Source organism: Ruditapes philippinarum, unplaced genomic scaffold, assembly GCF_026571515.1.
Source record: "Ruditapes philippinarum isolate M1 unplaced genomic scaffold, ASM2657151v2 ctg4249_1_1_1_1, whole genome shotgun sequence".
Lineage (NCBI taxonomy): Eukaryota > Metazoa > Mollusca > Bivalvia > Venerida > Veneridae > Ruditapes > Ruditapes philippinarum.
This window is the reverse complement of record NW_026862142.1, coordinates 43,859-65,787: the sequence shown is the minus strand read 5'-3', so window position 1 is coordinate 65,787 and position 21,929 is coordinate 43,859.

The window sequence follows — 21,929 nt, the reverse complement described above, 5'->3', positions numbered from 1 at the left end:
CAGTACATGTATCATGCAAACCTTTTTAAAAACAAATGGAAGCATTAACATGTGAAACAGATATTATTTTCTACTCTATGTAATTGCGTTTTTTAAAAACAAGTGGAAGAATAAAATTGTATACACATTAGAAAGAGTCTCACTATTTGGATTTAAAGATTGAATGACATACCATCTGTGTTATAAGTTGCTAGTGCAAAGAACTAAGCCATTGACGTGCACCTTTTCTGTTCACATGCTAAGAGAAAAATGACCCGGAGACTTCCGCGTGACAGTCGTTTTTTTGTTGATGTTTGTTTTACCTGCGATTTGCTCTTTCTGTATATGAAGTTTCGTAAAAAGCACCATGTTCTAGAGTCAACCGTTAAAACACCACTTGTCTGACATCGTGTCGGATTTGTTTTCACACCATTTTGAGGGTCTTCTTTACAGCGATATCAGGCCTAAAGCCCTTGTGTATGCAAAATGTCCGGAAGATATCCGCGTGGCATGGTCGGGTTTTTTTTGAGAATTTTTCTGTATATTACAATATCTGGTATTTCGTAAAAGGCACCATTTTCTGGAGTTAACTGTTAAAACACCATTTGTCTGGTTTCGTCTCGGATTCGTTTTGTCATTAGTTTAGAGATTCTTCTTTACAGTAATATCAGGCCCAAAGCCCTGACCCAAGCAAACTGTTTCTTTTTGGGATCTGCGAATCGGTTTTCATCTCTATATCATAAGATCGACTGGAAAATTCGAAATCATCGAAACAAAACCCTTTCTTAACCTGGGAAACACATAATTTAGATTAATCACGAAACGAAAGTATTCCAACGTTGTGACAATTGGATACAGTGGTGCTTGAGTTTGAAAAAAAAAGAACCGCGTGAGAGCACGTTCAGAATATTAACATCATGTACATTTAGCCATGATAATGTATTATATTTTTTTCTCATAGATCACCATCATTGTTTAACTTGTATTCGCTCAATATAAATGCTATCATAGCGGTGTGTTATGAATAGACAGCGAATTAGAAAGAGAGTCATTAAAGCTGTTTTTTTTTACTTTTCGGTAATGTACAAAATCAAACTGTCTTCCAATATATGTTTCTGATTAAATGTTGCCGGTCATTGCCTTTACTTTCCAACAGTTGATTAAGAAATCTCATTTCATAATATTTGTACAGTTGTGACTGTTACAGAAACAGTTCGCCTTCAATTAACAAAACAGGTTGTCATTATCATGGAATATATATCTAGAAATTACATATTTTAGGGAATATGTTAATACGTTTCCACATATCATAGCGACAAATACGCTATACATTTCTTTTAATTTGATTAACTGTTCATTTACTAACCATGATTCTCGTGTCGGCCATATCATTGTACAATTTTGCGTTACTATTGCACAATTCCTGCGTTATTTTTTGCGTTACAGGATATACACTGATATACATGAAGATAAATGAATATTAATCGAGCATACAATATGAATTGGTAAAATGCGTGACAATCAAATAATGACAAACATCCTGATTTTCTCACAAAATTATAGAAGCTTCTTCAAAATATTATCCTTTTATAATGATTTCATAATGATGGAAATATGCCTAAAACATGCCATTCATTGTAAATTTCTGTTAATTTTAAACACATCTGAATGCCTTCAAGTAAATATTTTGCACATATATCTTAGAACATGGATGTACTGCTCAAAATGCAATAGATCTATTGTATGTATTTAGACTGACTTAAATTACATAGATATATTACGTTCTTTTTTGTCAATATTCTTCTAGATTTTTTTTTTCTTCAATATTCTTCTAGATGTTTTTTTTTAATCATGACGTCTATCAAGAAAGAAAACAATTTTGAAAAAGTTACTTGAACATTCATTTTATCAATACTTTTATATCTCCTGTTGATTACCAGCAAACAAGAACAAGACTATATTCCATATATTTCACATAAATCCTAATATTACCATAATTGAACATCTTAAAACAAGCAATTAATAATCTCTTTTTCACAACGTAAAACTTCGTATTAAAAAAGAGATTATAAATATGACTTGTGGTTCTTAAAAATTACAGCTAACTCATTGATAAAGAAGGAGTTAACATCTTGAAATTTTGAAATTTGATAACCTTTGTGCAAGAGATATTTCTTAATTGAAATTTTGTGTTTTTATCAGATGATCAGTGACTGATAAACTCAAAGCAAAGAAAACGAATAAATACTTATAATTATACTAGTTAATAAAAACTTATTTTTTAACTCAACTGTTGATTACAAATATTATTACATGATTTTAATAAATTCAAGTTAATTCAATGGATGATAAAATTATTACATCGTTTTAAAGACCTTAAAATGTCTTAAATATATAGGAAATATAATAAGAGATTATATTAAAATGAAAGATATATGTACATGTATTATTCTCTTATAATCTCGAAAAAAAGCAATGAAGTATAATAGTGATACTGAAAATAAACGAAAGTAAGTTCAATGGACCGCTTTCTAATGAAGTAATTGGGCAATGCCGTCAATATTATTTCTTCTATCAGACATCCCTAAGGCGATAATCCATCATTTAAATTGGTGTGTGCATTATTTGTGCTACGCAATGTAGGTTATTTTACCAAACAATTGGCCCCATGATAATGCGCTCGTTTTTGGAATATATTTCAGTACATAAAAATGTGTAAGTCCTATAAGTGTAATATAAAGACATTAAAATGCAAATTATTTGGCATTGATATGTCGTTTTTTTGTATTAATGTCAGCAAAATTTCATTGTTACTTGCCTGGGAACGTTTGAATAGTGCCTTTATGCATTTGTGCATCACACTTAATGCAGGAACCTTTGACACATGACAAATTCTATGTGCGTTTAATATTCTCTGTAAAAGCTTAACGTATTCCCTTGGACAATCAAAATGTTATAAACTACTATCTTATATTCCTTATTTTATATGTCATTCATATAAAGTTCAGATATAATGTAAAATATTACACATGACAACAGCCTGATATTGTTATTACACAATATGCCCGGTATCTTTACAGTAAACACATATCTCGCGTTATAAATTAAAACGTATCATACACATGCTCTAAAAATCAAATTAAATAAGCAAATAAAATTCAAAATCGAGTTGTTTACAGTTGTTTTGCGGTTTAACGTAAAACATGTCTCTTTTTTTGGACGGTTTCAGATACAAATATAAAGTTGTTCTCATATAAAGGTTCGGAACAGTGTTTATCTTGTTTTGAACCACATGTATCTTATATTTGTTTTTAAAATTTTCAAAGCCATATTATTACAAATTAAAGTGAACTTCAAAAACACAATTTACAACAAACCATGGTGATTTCTTGCTACGAACGAATAACACAATTTATATTAAGGCAATATTCAGACATTTGTAAAAAAAAAAACAACAAACAGACACAAACCAACAAGCAAAAAGAGCACCATACAGCTATTTATGTAGAAGTTGAATAACTAAGTGTTCGTTACATGTGCTGCACATCATGATTCCACAAAGAACTAATTATAGTTAGGCCTAACACTTAAAAACTTCCATTTTCATTGTTTAAGACAAAAACAAACATTCCGAATCTTCCTTTTAAATAATCCTTGAAGGTAATCATAGATAAGTTCAAATGCGACTGTCAATTACAGACACATGAATTGGTCTTGTAAAACGTCAGCGTTATTTTAAGTGTTTTAGTATCTAAATGGAAGATCAGAAGAACATTGATAGGACTATTTTGAATGCAGATATTTATTTTTATTGTACGAAACCCATTTAAGTGCCGGAAATTAAGCTTTGCATTTCGCTGATTGTAAAGTGGTTTTCTTGAGAACATTAGATTAATAAATATTCAAATGAAGATTCTCTTAAACAGTTGGTATCTAATAATTAATTCGTCAATCGAACTGTGACTTGAACATTTTTAATATTGACATTTTGATCAATCTTTAATAAATTCTTTTTTTCTTTTTGATTTACATTTGATTTATAATTGACTTCAACATATATCATTTTGATTACTTTTGTACCTTGTGTTTTATTATTAAATTCTTAAAGGTATAATAATGCATTGTTGATTCGAAAATATTGTTCTTGATTATATAAAACTTAGTAAATATGAGAAGTGTATATCATACATACTTGTAGATGCATAGCGAAATTGGCATTTTGAATGAACCAAGTGACCGTCTTGTAATACGTAGCTTAGCGCTGTCAACGCTTTTCGCTTATTACTCCAATGTATTTTACACCAACTAGGTATAAATTTAAAAGGTTTATCATCTTTTTAAATACATATCAAGTGTGTCGTTGTCAATTTTTATCATTGATTATCACTCAATATGTATTGGGCAAGAAAGTTCCTTCAATAAGTACAATTGCGTCCAAGGTATAATAATTACTGTTTATAAATAAGTATTATTGCACTTGTTACTGTATAAAGTAATAAAATTGCCCATGATTTCATCTGATTATGAGTGTCACGTGACCTATTATGAGTTTGTGGCCCGGCGCCGAGAACTAGTTATCAGTCCGCAGAACTAATGCACGTGCACAAACTGAAACAATGACGTCAGATTTTACGTCATCAAACAGTTAAATTTAAAAGTGAAAGTAAGTTTTTAGCACGAATCGCTTGACTTTATTATGAGAGCTTAAGCTAATTTCGTACAAACATAGTTTTTTAACAATTAAAATTTTAATAAATAATACGAAAAACTCATTCCGAAAAAAAAATGAAAATAAAACTTGCTTCTAGATTATAGAGTACGTGTACACTAAAAAGTAAACAACTCTGTAGAAGTAGACTGTACAGTACTTAGAAGTACAGACAGGAATTTCAACGAAAGAAATATGACAGTATTTGTTTTAGAAAAATGCTACTATTAGATCTACCAAGTGTATTAAAGACATTAATACACGTCATTGCTGTGCCAGAAGGTGATAATCGACCCTGAAATGAATAATGCCCTCGGGCTGAAGCCCTCGGGGCCATTATTCATTTGGCAGGCCGATAATCACGTTCCGGTCCTACTCTGCCGTGTATTAATCTCTTAATATCAATTATGGCAGAAAAAGGAAATGTTGCAATATAATTAACAGACTTCTTGGTAATTCACTTCTGTTTCTTCTGTTATAATTGTATGAGCTCAATAGAGATTTTAATTTTGGTTTCATTTTTGTTTGTTCAAAATTATCGTACAAATCCCGTCGTAACAAACGTTTCATATTGTGGGTGGAATATGACAAATAATGTGTCCTAAAAGAAAAAAAAATAAGAAAAAGATAAGATAAGACCTTAAAGATGAGATTCGCTTGAAATTAATTAATTTATTATTTAAAATACTTACATTATAATCTGGTTGTATTTCATTTACATGATATCTGATTAAGACAACATAATTACATTTAGATGTAAAATAAAGATCTGTGTAATATACAAAACAATGTAAAATAAAGTTAAAAGTGATCCAAACAGTAAATATAGTCCATGATGTAACATTTTTTATTGGTCGGTTAGATCTGCATCTGTCAACAAACTAGTATTATAAACTTCCATACAACATAATTTATTACTAAACTGTACAAAAATGCGACAGGAGAACATATTAGGGATACTCAAAAACAATCATATTTAATTTCATCAGTGGCCTTCTGAAGTCAAAAAAATCCACAACCAAGGCAGCATGGTTTTTCTATTTGCCTTTAAAGAGCACAAACAAAATATTGGTCAGATATCGCCTAAAACAAACATGAAAGATGATTTCGGCTATCCTCGGATGTTTAAAAACTTCAAAGCAACACCCGAGGACAAACCCACCTCATCTGATAAAGCTAAGAGATGAATACCCTCCAGTTATTCGAAGCCATTTAGTCGCTTCTAACGATCTCGCAGGGATAAATACGGATAATATAATTCTTTAGCCTTGGAATATTTTTAATATAATGCCAAAATATATAGTCTCATTAACCATACACAGTATCCATTTCTCTCAGTTTGATTCATCTTTAAGGACATAATTTACTTTCAAAACTGTCACATTTCTGCGTTATACTACTAGATATACACGGTGATATATAATAACTGAATAAAATACGAGCAGACAAGATGAACTGGCAAAACGCGTGATATCGAAGATTTTCACAAAAGATGACAAATCTTCTTGTTACTAGGTCATCGTACATTTAATTCTGTCATTGCAACCTGTCAGTATCATGCAGACCGATTTGAAGACAAATGGAAGCATTTACTCATGAAAGAGATATTGATGGCCTACTTTAGGAATGGTGTTTTTTTCTATTTATACAACAATAACAAAAATAATTAAATAAATAATAAGATAATATAATTATCAAGAGAAAGCACAGAACTTGTATTGAATTGTAAAAAGGGGAGCGGTGGCTTTGTGGTTAAGGTGTCTGCCTCTCAACCCAGAGATCATGGGTTCGAGCCCTACTTGGGTCACGACCATGTTTCTACAAATGACACCAACACTGGTTGGTTCCAGGAAGCAGACTCGAAAGTGATTAATATAAGTTGCAAGAACTTCTTTCGCAATCGAGCTTAAATAAATATGTTTAAACCAAATTGTAAAAATTGCTTGTGCAAAGAAGTAACACTTCAATGCTTACCTCTTACGTTTACATTCCAAGCAAATCGACTGGGAGATTTCCGCGTGAGATGATCGATTTTTTGAAAGGCGATTTGTTGTTTTATGACTACAAACATACATTTTCGTAACAAATACCATTCTCTATTGCCAACGGTTAAAACACTATTCTCTGATAAGGGTAATGATTTGTTTCAACTCTAGTTTTGTGGGTGATCTTTACAGCAATATCTGGCAAAAAGCCCTTACTCAAATGTCCGGAAGATATCCACGTGGCATAATCGTTTCAAGGACAGGAAATTTGTTCTTTCTATATAAGAAAGGTCTAAATATTCGTAAAAAGCACCATTTTCTCAACCCAGTTGTTAAACACCATTTGTCTGATTACAATGCTGATTCGTGTTTACATTAATCTGGTATGTCTTCTTTGCAGCAATATAGGTTCCTAATCCCTACATCAAGCAAAATGTTCGGGGGAGGTCCGGACATGTCCCATCTTTGGTTCGGTGATTTGATTTTTCTGTTTATCCTTTAAAGTTAGATCGATTGAAACATTCGAAAGCCTCATTATCGAGACAAAACCATTCTGAAAATAAGACCTATATTAACTAGAATTATCAAGGAACAGAATTCTTACAACATTGTGAAAATGGAATTTGTGACATTTGAGTTTGAAAAAGTAAAAACACTACTTCAGATCACTTTCGTACAAGAATTTACGTCATGCAAAGTTAGCCATGATAATGTTTTATATTTTTCTCATAGACAACTTGTGTGCCTTTAAAAAGGAGACAATTAATCGGCAAGCGAATCATTTAGGCTGGCCTTTTTACTTTTTGGTAAGGTACAAAACAGGCTGTCATCCCATATATATTTCTTATATGATTTTGCCGGTCATTTTATTTGTATAAATGTGACTTCAATACACAAAGCAGGTTATCATTATCAAGAATGATCTAGACATTACATATTTCAGGGAATATTTCAATAAAGTTCAAATTATTTTAACTCAGCGATCATATAGGCTATTCATCTCTTAATTTGATTGTTAAGGATACAGGTTCATTTACTTTCGTGTCGGCCATAACATTGCACAAATTTGCGTTACTGTTGCACAATCCCTGTGTTATTTTTTGCTTTACTTGATATACACTGGTATATATGAAGACAAATGAATATTAGTCCAGCATTCGTGATGAATTGATTTTTTGCGTGACAATGAAGATTTTCACAAAAGATGACATCTTTTTGTTTGTTTCTAGAACACTGTATGAATAATACTGTAATTGCAACCTCTCATGCAAACCTATTTAAAGACAAATGAAAATATTTACATATGAAACGTCCTGTAATGGTGTCTTTTAAATAAGACTAGGAAAAATGAAATTTCATAATTATAATTATAAAAACTCACAATTTTGGATTTAAAGATTGAATGGAATACCATTTCGGTTATAAGTTGCTAGTGCAGGCTTCAAAAATTATGTTGAAACCTATCAAATAATGACCATTATCCTGATTTTCCCGCAAAATTACAATGACTTCTTCAAAATATTATCCTGTTATAGTGATAAAAATATGCCATTCATTGTGAATTTCTGTTAATTTTAAACTCTTTTGAATGTCTTCATGTAAATATTTTGAACATATATCTTAGAAAATGGATGTACTGCTCGAAGTGAAATATATATATATATATATATATATATATATATATATATATATATATATATATATATATATATATATATATATATATATATATATATATATATATATATATATATATATATATATATATATATATATATTATGTATTTAGACGGACTTAAAGTACCTAGATATTTTACATTCGTTTTTTAAATATTCTTTAAGATTTTTTAATACAATCATGACGTCTATTAAAAAAGAAAACAATTTTGAAAAAGTAACGTGAACATTCATTTTTTATCATTCAGCAAACAAAACTATATTCCATATATTTCACATATATCCTTATATAAACATGATTGATTATCGTTTGTTAAAATAATCAATTAAAAATTTCTTTCACACAGTTTTGTCAATATTCAACGTCTCGATGCGAATTAAAACTTTGTAAATAGAAAAGAGATTATAAATATGACTTGTGGTTCAAAAAATTAACAGGAAACTCATTGATAAATAGGGATCTGGAAATTTTTAAATTGGATAACCATTGTGCAAGTTACTGATATACTTAAAGCAAAAGAAAACTAATTAATACTTTAATTAAATAAAAATAGTAATAAATATCTATTTTAACATAACTGTTGATTATACATTTAAGTCAATGTAAACAAATCGAATCAATTCAAGGATGATAACATTTTAATTTTAATACCTTAAAATGTCTTAAATATATACGAAAGAAGATAAACGATTATATCAAAATGAAAGATATATCAACAATGCATTATATACCTATATTCTCGAAAAATAACACACAATGAAGTATAATAGGGATACTGTTAATTAACGAAAGAACGTTAAATGTACCGTTTTCTTATGAAGTAATGGGGCCATGCCACTGTCCATTTAATTTCTTCTATCAGATATCCCTATTCAATATTGTGGCCAATTATGTCACGGTTCAGAACTGTTCACTATTTAGGGGAGAAGATGTGTAAGCGGCCGGATAGCTCAGTCGGTAGAGCTGCGTAACAGTATTCACATGGTCCTGGGTTCGAGTCCCGGTCTGGCGGCACATTTTTCTCACCCTGTGACATTATATTGCTTATATTATATGTCATCCATATAAAATTAAGAAATAATGTAAGATAATACACACATGACGACGGCCTGATATTGTTTTAACTCAAAATGTCCCGCATCTTTACAACAAACGCATATATCTAGTTATAAAATAGGAAAATGAACCATACACACGCTCTAAAAGTTTAATAGAATAAATAAATAAAATTCAAAATCAAATTTTAATAGATTTTTGGCAATTAACGTAAAAAATGTTTTTATTTTTGGACGACTTCAGACACAAATAGAAAGTTGTTCCAATATAAAAGTTCTGAACAATATCTTGTTTCGAACCATATTTCTCTTATATATGCTTTTAACATTTGCAAAGCCATATTTACCTTATAATAAGTAGAGCGTTGGCCTAGTGGTTAAAGTGTCTTTTTCTCAACTCAGAGATCGTAGTTCGAACCTTACTCGGGTCACGACTAATTATCAATAACTTGTTAGAAAATGTTAATAAAATGATGTGAAGTGTTGTTTTCTTGTGCAGGTGTTCATATATATTAACTTTTTTATTATGAAAAATTTGAATAAATAAAATATAAGGTGAATTGATAATCCACTTCCTTGCGAGACAATCTATATACATTGATGATAAAGTTTACATTTTTCAGAATTTCTACATCCCCGAAATTGTTGTCATTTCTAAGTCTGGAAAAGATTCAAAGAGGTTCAAAATGTTCAACACATTTTGTCTGATTGTAAGGTAAGTTAAAGTTAACAATTTCTTTAAACAACACCTTCTAAACTATTGAGTTGCTTTTGACTAAACTTTACAGCAGTGACTATTGAGTGGTCGGTCATCTTTCAGAATTATTCAAATTGTTTTGATCCCTTGCACAAGTAAATCACAAGTTAGAGATGAAAATACATGTTTTAAGTGAAATCTTTAAAAATTCTTATCTGAAACCATAAGGCCTATGTCTTTTGATATGCCATATTGTCTATGTGTCCTCTACTGAAATTGTTGTAACTATGCCCCTTGGGCCAGTGGGGTCACAAGTTTGCATTGACTTATGTCGGACAAAGACTTCATGTCTGAAACAAAACATTGGCCTTTAATATTTGATGTGTTGTTGGTATAATTATAGAAATTGTTGTGTCATCAAAATATCTGGTACATATTACATGACTGTAATTTACAGCATAGTTTTATATTTTATGCAATGATTTGAACAGGGCCTTTATTTTCCCTTTATTATTAATTTTGTAAAGTGTTAATGTTTTTTTTTAGTGCCAACAATTGCTGCATCATTGTATGGTTAAAGACGTTCACATTCTACTTGAACTTTGCAATGGAGAGGTAAAATTGTTCCTCTGTATTTACTAGGTCTAACAAAATATTGGATCTGAAGATGGCCTGCAAGTACCATGTATAAACAATAGAAGTTTTATCCAACTACTTCTTTAGAAACTATCAATATAGGAAGCATGATTCATAACATTCGATGATATGAAGATGTCATTACTGTAACAGTGAAAATAAATAAATAAAACACACATTTTTTTTCAGTAAAAATGTTCATTTCTCTCCATAACACCAGATATACATGCACACAATAAACCATATAACATAATGTAATAACGTTTTGATAATTACAGCAATCATTTTGTCTCTTGTTATTTTGTAGGCAGCAATATGATTAGTTTAGAACGTTGTGAATAAAACAATTTTAGTGACTTGTTGTCAGATCCTGATAACATAGAATTTTCAGGGGATTGTTATAATCAGAATGGACTTAAACCGTGCCTTTTAATAATTATGCTTCTAAAAAAGAAAAAAAAATGTCCTTGGGAAATTACAATATGTTAAAAAAAATATTAGAACCACTCAAAGTATTTGTACCATGGGTGGCTCTTTGCAATAATACTTCACCATATTTTGGTTTGTTACAAGTCGCAAAGCTGACAGTGGAGGTTTTGGACTTAAGTCTAACATGGCTATATTGAAAACTTAAAAATAGGAAATTTTACATAGAATTATCAAAATTTGAAATCAGTTATACAGTTATACTAACTTTTGCAAACATTGTTTACCAAGCTGTAGTGAGCAATCTTAAGTCATCTTAAATATGTACAAACTCAATCAAACCGAGTCTGTAATTCTCTTGTAATTTTGTTGTGATTAATGCTTCCGAGGGAGCACTTTGTTTCCAGATTTTTTACTTTTCAGATCTTTTTGACTGACTTCTGTGAACAGAAAGAGAGGCGTATTGGGAGTGGGTATATATTTTTTATCTTACACAGGGATTTCGTAATTGAAATTTCAAAGGCAGGTTTGTGGTGTTTATTCAATGACTATCATATTAAATGCAAGAATTAAGATGAGGATGAGATTTCATTAAAGTGTTTCAATATCTAGGGATAAATAGGAACATTTATGTCAAATATTTTATTATGCCCCCGTCATATAATGGCTCGGGCATATAGTGTTATCCTGTTCCGTCATCATCAGTTTCTGTTCATTTTCTTAGTAACAGTTGCACACATTGAACTAAAATTAATCAAATGGATATGTCATAAGAAAATACAGGTCAAGTTTGAATTTGGTCATGGTTCAATGATTTTTGGCACAGAAATGCCCCTTTTTTACTTTGAAAATAATATGAAATTTTCAGTTTCTGTTCATTATCTCACAAATGATAATACACATTCAGCTCAAATTTGACATATGCATATGTCAAAAGAATGTACATGTCAAGTTAGAATTTGGTTAAGGTTCAATGATTTTTGGCAGTTGTGTCCCTTTCACTTTGAAAATAATATAAAATTTTCAGTTTTCGTTCACTATCTTCTCTAGTGAATCACACATTCAACTTATAATTGACATTTAAATACGTCAAAGAAATGGGCAGGTTAAGTTCGAATTTTGTCATGGATGATGATTATTGGCAAAAGTTATGCCCCTTTAACTTTAAAAAAGGAAGTTTTCAGTTCCCATTCATTCTCCTCAACAGTTGTACATATTCAACTAAAATAAAGATATTGATATGTCATTACAATGCACTGGTCAATTTCGAATTTGGTCATGGTTTGATGATATCTGACAGAGTTATCCCTCTTGAACTTTGAAAGAAATCAGAAATTTTTATAATTTCCGTTCATTATCTCCCCAATGGTTATACACATTCAACTCAAATTTGACATATAGATACATCATTGACAGTGATAAGCAATTTAAGTTTGAATTTGGTTATGGTTCAATGATTTTGGACAAAGTTATCTCTCTTGAATGTTTGAAAAATTTTGAATTTTCAGTTTCAGCATTTGAGGAAATGTATGCAGCCATTATTTTGGCTACAAATAAAAGTACGCAATTTACAAAATGTTAACACTAAGTAGTTTCAGTGCCTTGAACTTTGTATAAAAATTGGGGTGTGTTAATATTGATGGTATTAAGGGTTTTGAACTTAAAATGAAAAAAAAAAACAGTTTGTGAAAACAGAGGTCATTGAACGCCGCCTTTCCTTGTTGATCTTGTTTATCATATATTATTTGGAACTAAATATCATAACATCTGAAACTTTGCTGTATGCCAGGGCATCATGGCGTCACAACACATTTCTAGTTTTTGATTTTATATTGACAAAAGTCAAGCTGCAAATACTTTGATGTCAATAATCCATAGTACATCTGACATTACTGATGTTATACTTAATTTCATGCCAAGAATTAAATGTGGGTTCGATCCCCGGGAGATGCTTTGGTAGTTTAGCGTGGAGGAAAGTAGTCTAGTACTGGTTTCTAATGGATGCAAAAAAAAGCAGACGCGGATATCTCTTACTCGATAGGAAAGTTCTGATTATGCTATAGTTTTGTGATTTTTTAAAACAAATATTGAATACTGAAAATAGGTGCTTTGAGAATAAAAAAGTACATTATTGGCAAAAATTAAACAAGTTAATAATTATATCAATAAAATCTATACGAGTATATATTCAATATATATTAATAAAACTGTGATATAAACAAATCGTTAATTTTCATTTTCTTACATGTAGTAATGATCTAATTTTGAAGGTATATAACCTTTTCTTTCTGTCCCCATTTATTCAAAGAGTGATTATCACATAATTACCCCTTATAGTAGAATAATGCAATAAAAAACATGCAATTGAATTAAAAGGTCGTAAATATAGATTGGTACCTACGCAAACTCAATCATTTGCCGTTGTTTCACCGTTAGTGTCTTAATTGTGCCATGTGGACGGCAATTTTAAAATCATTTTCACAGTTAAATGAGACTCTTGGGCCTATCTTAAACTGCAAACAAATTGTTGTTAAAACATCTTGTTTATTATGGTAAGTTAACGAGAACAAATTAGTCCAAAGTAACAAAATAATATTATTTTGTTATATATTAATGCTATGAATGACTGGTAAAACCTACTTTGATAGATAGGCGTGTTTAAATGTTTGTTAGGCATGTCTAAATGTGTGCTTTTTCAAATTCATTAGTCATACGTGTATATTATTTTATGATTTTAATCATGCATTAAACGTGCGAAATGATACGGCTCTCGTTCATTTAAACGTCATATAAAAAAATGTTTTTGTCATACATATTGAATCATCAACAAACATGATCAAGTTTTATTGTCTGACAAATGCACAACCATCTCTTATCAAATATGTTAACAAGACATTCTGAAGATGTAATAATAAAAGGGTTTGCATTTTATATATATTGAACATATTAAGTTACAATGTTTAAAAGTGGTGTATTGTACGATCGCAATCACCAACGTAACAGCACGTTCATACATATATACCACAAATGCAATCACACACGAATAAACTAACACTGGTTTGTTTGTGCTTGTTGAATATTATTTTATATAATATTGTAACAAGACATCTGAAATATAAATAATTTCTGCCGTCATACTGAATGCAACATCTTTCTTTTTTTATGTCTATAGCTTAAATATGAAAGTACAATTCTCAAATCATGTTTTACTGTTGTCACCGTGCAGATATTTCTTGCAACTTTTTTTCAACTTCACTTCTTTGTAAATCCAGGTCAGATGCGAAAATTCAATTCTTGACATTTAATCTGATAATATTTGAGTAATGAATAATTTCTGTGATAATGTGAATATTGTGTGGAATCCTGTCTCGAAGTTCAAATCTTTTAATGCATAAAGTGCAGGAAAATGTCGTTGAAGACGAATTGCTCAGCTTTCCATACTGTCATTATTAAATCATTTAAAAAGATGATATACGTTTATCCAAAGCTGATTCTCTCTATCGGAAAGTGTAAGATGATTACATTTGTATAGGTACCATTATATGTTACAAAATTATGTAAGTATATTTTACTTTCTCGAAAGAATGCATTGTCAGTTGCAAGCAACAACAGTTATGATCGCAACCTCCCCTTATTCTAATGCTGAAATGTATTTAATAACGAAACGCTAATATATGTAGACAAATTACTTGAATGTTATTGTTGGTTTTCTTAAATGTATGACAACACTTATTTATATAATATCTTTCAAACAAAACGTTTCTTGATAAATTGAAACATGAACCATCTGAATGAAGTACATGTATCTCAATAAATTTCCCTCTCGTTCAAACGACGCTTTATTACATATGCATATAGATTATATTAAGCGAAAACGACAATAAAACTTTAAAAAAAAAACAATGACTTACTTGGGTTTTAAAAACACTTTGACGATGGCAATAAACAATGGCGGAAATGAAGTCAGCAGCAAAATGTTGCAACTGGAATATAGCAATTAACCTCTGCTGTGAAAATAAAGATTCTTGACGTTTGTATCATGGTGCAATTTGTAGAAATTAAATCAAAACATATTAGGTCTTATCAAACATTAATTAAGTAATGAACTCGATAATTCTAAAGTTTTGATAACATAAAACATTTTGTTTTTTCTTGCCTTTTTACTATTATTACATGTATTATTATTATAATTACTATTACTATCATTATAATAATCATTAATATTATTATTTTCCCCTTTTTGTTTTCGAATATTTTGCATATAATTTCATTTAAAACAACGTAAAATAACCAAAAGTCACATTCTTTATAAATATCTCTATTCTCTGTGTATAGAATCGCAAACGTATGCGCTGCAGAAAATTCTAAACAGATGCGTGGGCTTAACCTCTGCTCACATTTCTTGAAGCGTCAAATGGTACGTTGTTAATGTGCAGCCAGTAACGCATTTGTTTTGCAGAAATCACATTGTTAAGGAGTAATGACATCAACCAATACATTGTCTAGTTGACCAGGCAAACATTTGTGGAATTGAGCCGATTGGAAAACAAACAAAAATAAATTATTGAGTTCCTCCGTTTCTTGTGAAAAAATGCGAAGAAAATGTTTTTTTTTTCCAGAATACTTTCTTGACCGAACAATACGTACAAAGCTCTTACGTTAAGAGTCCTCTGTCAGTTAGAGTATAATCTTATAGTTTTACTTATCACTGCTCGCATCTTAACATTTGAAAAAATATACTATAATATGGAAATGCCTCATTTTCATCTAAATGTATTATGTTGCATATTACTAAAAGTGTATAAATCATACGACATTTCCGTTGCATGCAATTAAAAGTGACTCGTTTTGAATATACAAGACGTCATCCGCCTATGATTTATTTATAGAAAACATGTGATTATATACAAGGAAACAGAACTAATTTTCTCTGATGACCAACAGACACGAAGTAACAAAAATGTTAGAATTACCGTTAATCATGCACGATTAAAAAATCAGTGTTTTGGTAATCAGTTCAATTTACATACGCATTAATGTTACTTTAACTTAAGAATAAACTTGAGCGTAATGGGTTTCCTAATGGGTTTTAAATCACACCGACATATTGTTATGTCATATCGTGATGTTCAACTTGCATTGGTAGAGAAAGAACTTAGGTGACCCTCCGTGCATATTTACAGATCATCGATTGACCTTTCTGACGCTTCCTGGAAATTAATTTACTATAAACAAATTTGGTACCGGTATGTTTAAAGCACGGGGAAAGTAATTTAGATTTAAATAACATTTTTTATACAAGTATTGATTATAGAGTAACTTATTTAAACTTCTCACTTGGAGTTCGTTATAGCTTAACTGCAGTGCAGCAGTATCATTTCAGGACAACAGTGCCGTGAACCAGTACAAGTTGAACGACAACATGTGATCTGAATTGGTTAAATGGTAGACAACACTACCATTTTAAAACGAATTCACTTAAAAATTTTCAGTTTAAAAAATAATTTTATGATAATAGTTTGTAAAAGCATTCACATTACCTACTCTGAAACGAATCTACTTGTAATGCACGATTATTTATGCAAAAGTCAGTCTATATGTTTCAACGGTTCATTCACATTATACAAATATCACTATAACTTTTTCAATGGTTCATGCATGTTAGGCAAAGGTCATTTCAATTGTTCAAACGGTATATTCACGTTAAGCAAAAGTCATGCCAAATCTAGCAACTGTCTCGTTAGTTAAGCAATCGAAACTGTTGGTTCACGTTTAGCAAAGGTCACTTAAACTGTATCAGCTGGCTATCCACGTTAGGCAAAGTTCATTGCAATTGTAACAAATGTTTATCCACGACGAACACAGCTTGTTTCAATTGAAGATTCTGTTTAAGTATTGCTTGTTTCAATTGCAGATTCTGTTTAAATACGTTGGGCAAATTATATTTTGTTTGTTCATGTTCGGCAAAGGTCATACAAACTGTAGCAACTGTTAATACACGTTTGGCAATAATCATTCTAACAGAAGAAAATGGAGGTCCACGTTAATTTCCTGGACTTGAGGAGGTCATTGCCTTTGACATTTGACATTCAACTCTCCAATACGCTGGATAATTATGTTCTGCGTTTGCAACAGTCACAATAGTATTGCCATTATCATTATAAAAGGAAGGACCTTTAATAAGTTTTATACACATGCCATCTAAGGCTTTTACGAATGCTGGCGTAATTGACTGTTATAGTTTCTGTTTATCTTATTGTTCCTCGAGATAAATGATGTACATAAACATTATTATTTTTTAAAGAATGTTTTTAAAGAATTAAAGAAAATTAAAAAAAAAATCAATGTTTGTCAAGTCATCAAATTTTACATGAAATCAATAAATCCCAATTAAAAAGCTGATCAATCAATCAATCAATTAATATGCAAGTCCGAAAGAAATATATGTTTTGCATAAATTATCTCTACAGCTTTTTATCTAATGTTACTACTTATGTGATTATTGATCTCCAACATGCAAACATCACGATGTTCAATAATCTAAAGGAAATTAATCATAATGCTGTAACCATGTTGTACTTGTCTTAAACCAAATAACATCTTCAGCGGAAAAAATAATCCCTTTAGAACGCCAAAAACGACAAACAAAGTTTCAAACTCTTTTTTTATTGAGCCTGTTCATGGACAGTACTAAAATTTGCAAGCTACCATCCATGTCCCCTAGCATCGGTTTGAGCAGAATTCAACATTTTAACACATAATGGTGAAATGTTTGAATTTAATTAATATCCGCAGATGTGTTTATCTGTTGTGTTTTCTTCATATAGAAGGTAGACAAATGAACTGTTGTTACTTTCGTGAGAATGTCAAACGAATGTATTATGCTCTGAAAATTGTTTCTGCAAATACAACATAAGATCACATACACAATGATGAAGACCCGTATACTCATAAACAAAAGTAGTTTTGTAGGCGTGATTTTCTTTGACACAAAGATGTACGTAGTAAACAAGATTTTTTTTATTTAAGATTGACAATAGAATAAAAAAGAAAGAAAAAAGAATTGGCCACCCGAAGGACCTGAACCAACACCCCATCTAAACTCAGTATATTCTCTGAAAAAAATACCCTTTAGTAGGTACTGTGTTAGGCATTTAATACCTATATATGTCCGATTTCGATTTGCATCATATAATGCAAACTTAACTAACAGACTATGATACCAAAATCTATGTTTCCTTCAAAGTAGTAAGGTCTTAGGGAAAAATCATTGTTGTATATTATACTATCCATAGGAGAAATCTATATAGTACACATTGCTTGAGTACAATCAAAATAAATAAATAAATCAAACTTTTATTGAGGAAGAATAATATTAAATATATACCATTATAGGACACAAACATTATAACAATAAAACAAGTTCTGTTCACCACATGCATATCAAAGCAAACAGAATTATGTGGATACAGTGCAGTCTGAATATACTCACATCGGTGACGTCAAATTTAATAAACAAGATCAACAAGGAAAGGCGGCGTTCAATGAACGCAACCCCACCCTACCCAGTAACAAGAGCCAGTGGCAAGGAGCCTAGGAGGACCCCAAACAAAAACAGGACAGGGCACAAAAACATATTTAAAAGGTTTTCAAAGTGTTAACTGCTGTATGCAATATAACCTTGATGCTTTACAACCCGTTGGGTGAATAAATGTGTCTTAAAAAAAAACATAAAGAGTCTTTTTGTTGGAAATGCATAAAATATGTTTCATTTCTTAATATCACTTAATTAAAAAAGCATGTACATTAGGAAAGTAGATGTTTAATAATGATGTACAAAACTAAAAAGAATTTCCTGACAAGATTATACCCATGCTTGGCAGGACACAGAAAACGTAATATTTTCTTTCTTTGTTGTCATTGTCATGGATGACTATCATTATTTAACTTGTATTCTTTCAAGATGTGTTTTTTATAACGATACGTTTTTAGAGAGACCGTGAATCAGAAAAACGAGTCATGTACAGACTCAATCAAACCGAGTCTGCAATTATTATGTAATTTTGTTGTGATTAATGCTTCCGAGGGATCTCTTTGTTTCCGGATTTTTATTTAGACTGGCTTTTTTCTTCTTTTTCTTTTCTGTAAGGTACAAACCAAACTGTCCTTCCCTGTTTAGAGTTCTGATTAAATATTGTCGGTCAATGCCTTTACTCTCCGATATTTGATTTAGCAATCTCATTTCATAATATTTGTACAATTTTGACTGCTACAGAAAAAGTCGCTTTCAACACATAAACCAGGTTGTCGTTCTCACGAATGAATGACCTAGACAATAGAATAGCACACAATTTTCTTGGAATATTTTTAATAAGATTCTAAATATAATGTCTCAGAAACCATATGTGCTATCCATTTGATATAAGTTCATTTACTTACCGCTGTGTTCGTTTTGGTCATAATATTTCACAAGTCTTCGTTGCTATTTTGCAGCAAAATTCCTGCATTATTTTGCGTTACAGGATATACACAGTGATATATATGCAGGTAACTGAATGATATACGAACAGACGGCAATATCATTGTACAATTTTGCGTTACTGTTACACAATGCCTGCGTTATTTTTGCGCTACTGGATATACACTGATATATATGAAGACAAATGAATATAAATCGAGCATACGAGATACCTGATGATTTCACTAGAGATGACAATTTTTCTTGTTTCTATAACACTGTATAAATAATTCTATAATTGCAACCTGTCATGCAAACCTTTTTAAAGGCAAATGGAAATATTTATATATGAAACTTCATGTAACGATGTCTTTTATAAACATCGGGAAAAATGTCATGTTATGATAATTATGAAACAAAAATCACAATTTGGATTTAAAATTGAATGGAATACCATTTAGGTTATTAGTTGCTAGTGCAGAAAAGGAAGACTTATCTTCATAAATTTATGTTGAAACCCAACAAATAAGTACGAACATCCTGATTTTCTCACAAAATTAAGGAAGCTTCTTTAAAATATTATCCTGTTATAATGATGGAAATATGCCTAAAACATGCCATTTATTGTGAATTTCTTTTAATTTTAAACACATAGTAAAGTAAAGTAATTTAATTTTATAGTCTAAGTTTCATGCTTACGCACGTTCACCGACTTTACAGCTATTACCCCTGGTCATCGGGCTACTGGTATATATCTATCAATCTCCCTGGGGAGTCTTTTAACTCCGCTTAGTGCAGCCGACACTTTGGCGCAACGGATTTATACCACCCTCACAGGTACCCATTTACACCTGGGTGAAGTGAAGCAATCGCAGGTAAATTTCTTGCTCAAGGAAATTAGCAGTGCCCCTAGTGGGGTTCGAACCCGGGACCTCTCGATCCCTAAGCGCGCGTCCTACCACTGGACTACTGCTCCTACACATCTGAATGCCATTCAAGTAGATATTTTGAACATGTATCTTAAAAAATGGATGCACTGCTCAAAGTGCAATAAATATATTTAATGTATTTAGACTGACATAAAGTTCCTAGATCTATATTACGTTCTTTTTTAAATATTCTTCTAGATTGTTTTTTAAATTCAATCATGACGTCTATAAAGAAAGAAAACAATTTTGAAAAAGTATCTTGAACATTCATTTTATCATTTATATTTACTGTTGAATACCAGCCAACAAGAACAAGACTATATTCCATATATTTTACATAAATCCTAATATAAACAAATTGAACATCTTAAAACAATCAATTTATAATCTTTTTCACAACGTTTTGTCAATATTTAACCTTTCGAGGCTATTAAAACTTCGTATTAGAAAAGAGATTATTAATATGACTTGTGGTTCATAAATATAACAGCAAACTCGTTGATAAAGAAGGAGTTATTATCTGGAAATTTTGAAATTTGATAACCTATGTACAAGAGATAATTGTTTATTGATATTTTGTGATTTTATCAGATGATCAGTTACTGATATACTCAAAGCAGAAGAAAACGAATAAATACATATAATTATACTAGTTAATAAACATCTATTTTTTTAACTCAACTGTTGATACAAATATTATTACATGTAATAAATTCAAGTTAATTCAAGGATGATAACATTTTTACATCGTATTAAAAGACATCTAAATGTGTAAAATATATACGAAATATATATTAAAATTAAAGATATATGTACATGTACTATATACTTATTATCTCGAAAAAAAACACGCAATGCAGTATAATAGTGATACTGAAAAAAAACGAAAGTAAGTTCAATGGACCGTTTTCTTATGAAGTAAGTTGGCCATGCCGTCAATATCATTTCTTCTATCAGACATCCCTAAGGCGATAATTCATCATATAAATTGGTGTGTGCATTATTTGTGCTACGCAATGTAAGTTATTTTACCCAACAATTGGCCCCATGATAATGCGCTCGTTTTCTGAATATATTTCAGTAAATAAAAATGTGTAAGTCCTATAAGTGTAGTATAAAGACATTAAAATACAAATTGTTTGGCATTGATATGTCGTATTTTGTAAAAAGAAAACTTAGCAAAATCTCATTGCTACTTGCCTGGGGACGTTTGAATAGTGCCTGTATACATTTTTACATCACACTTAATGCAGGAACCTTTGACACATGACAAATTCTATGTGCGTTTAATATTCTCAGTAAAGGCTTAACATATTCCCTTGGACAAAAATGATATAAACGACTATATCATATTCCTTATTTTATATGTCATTCATAT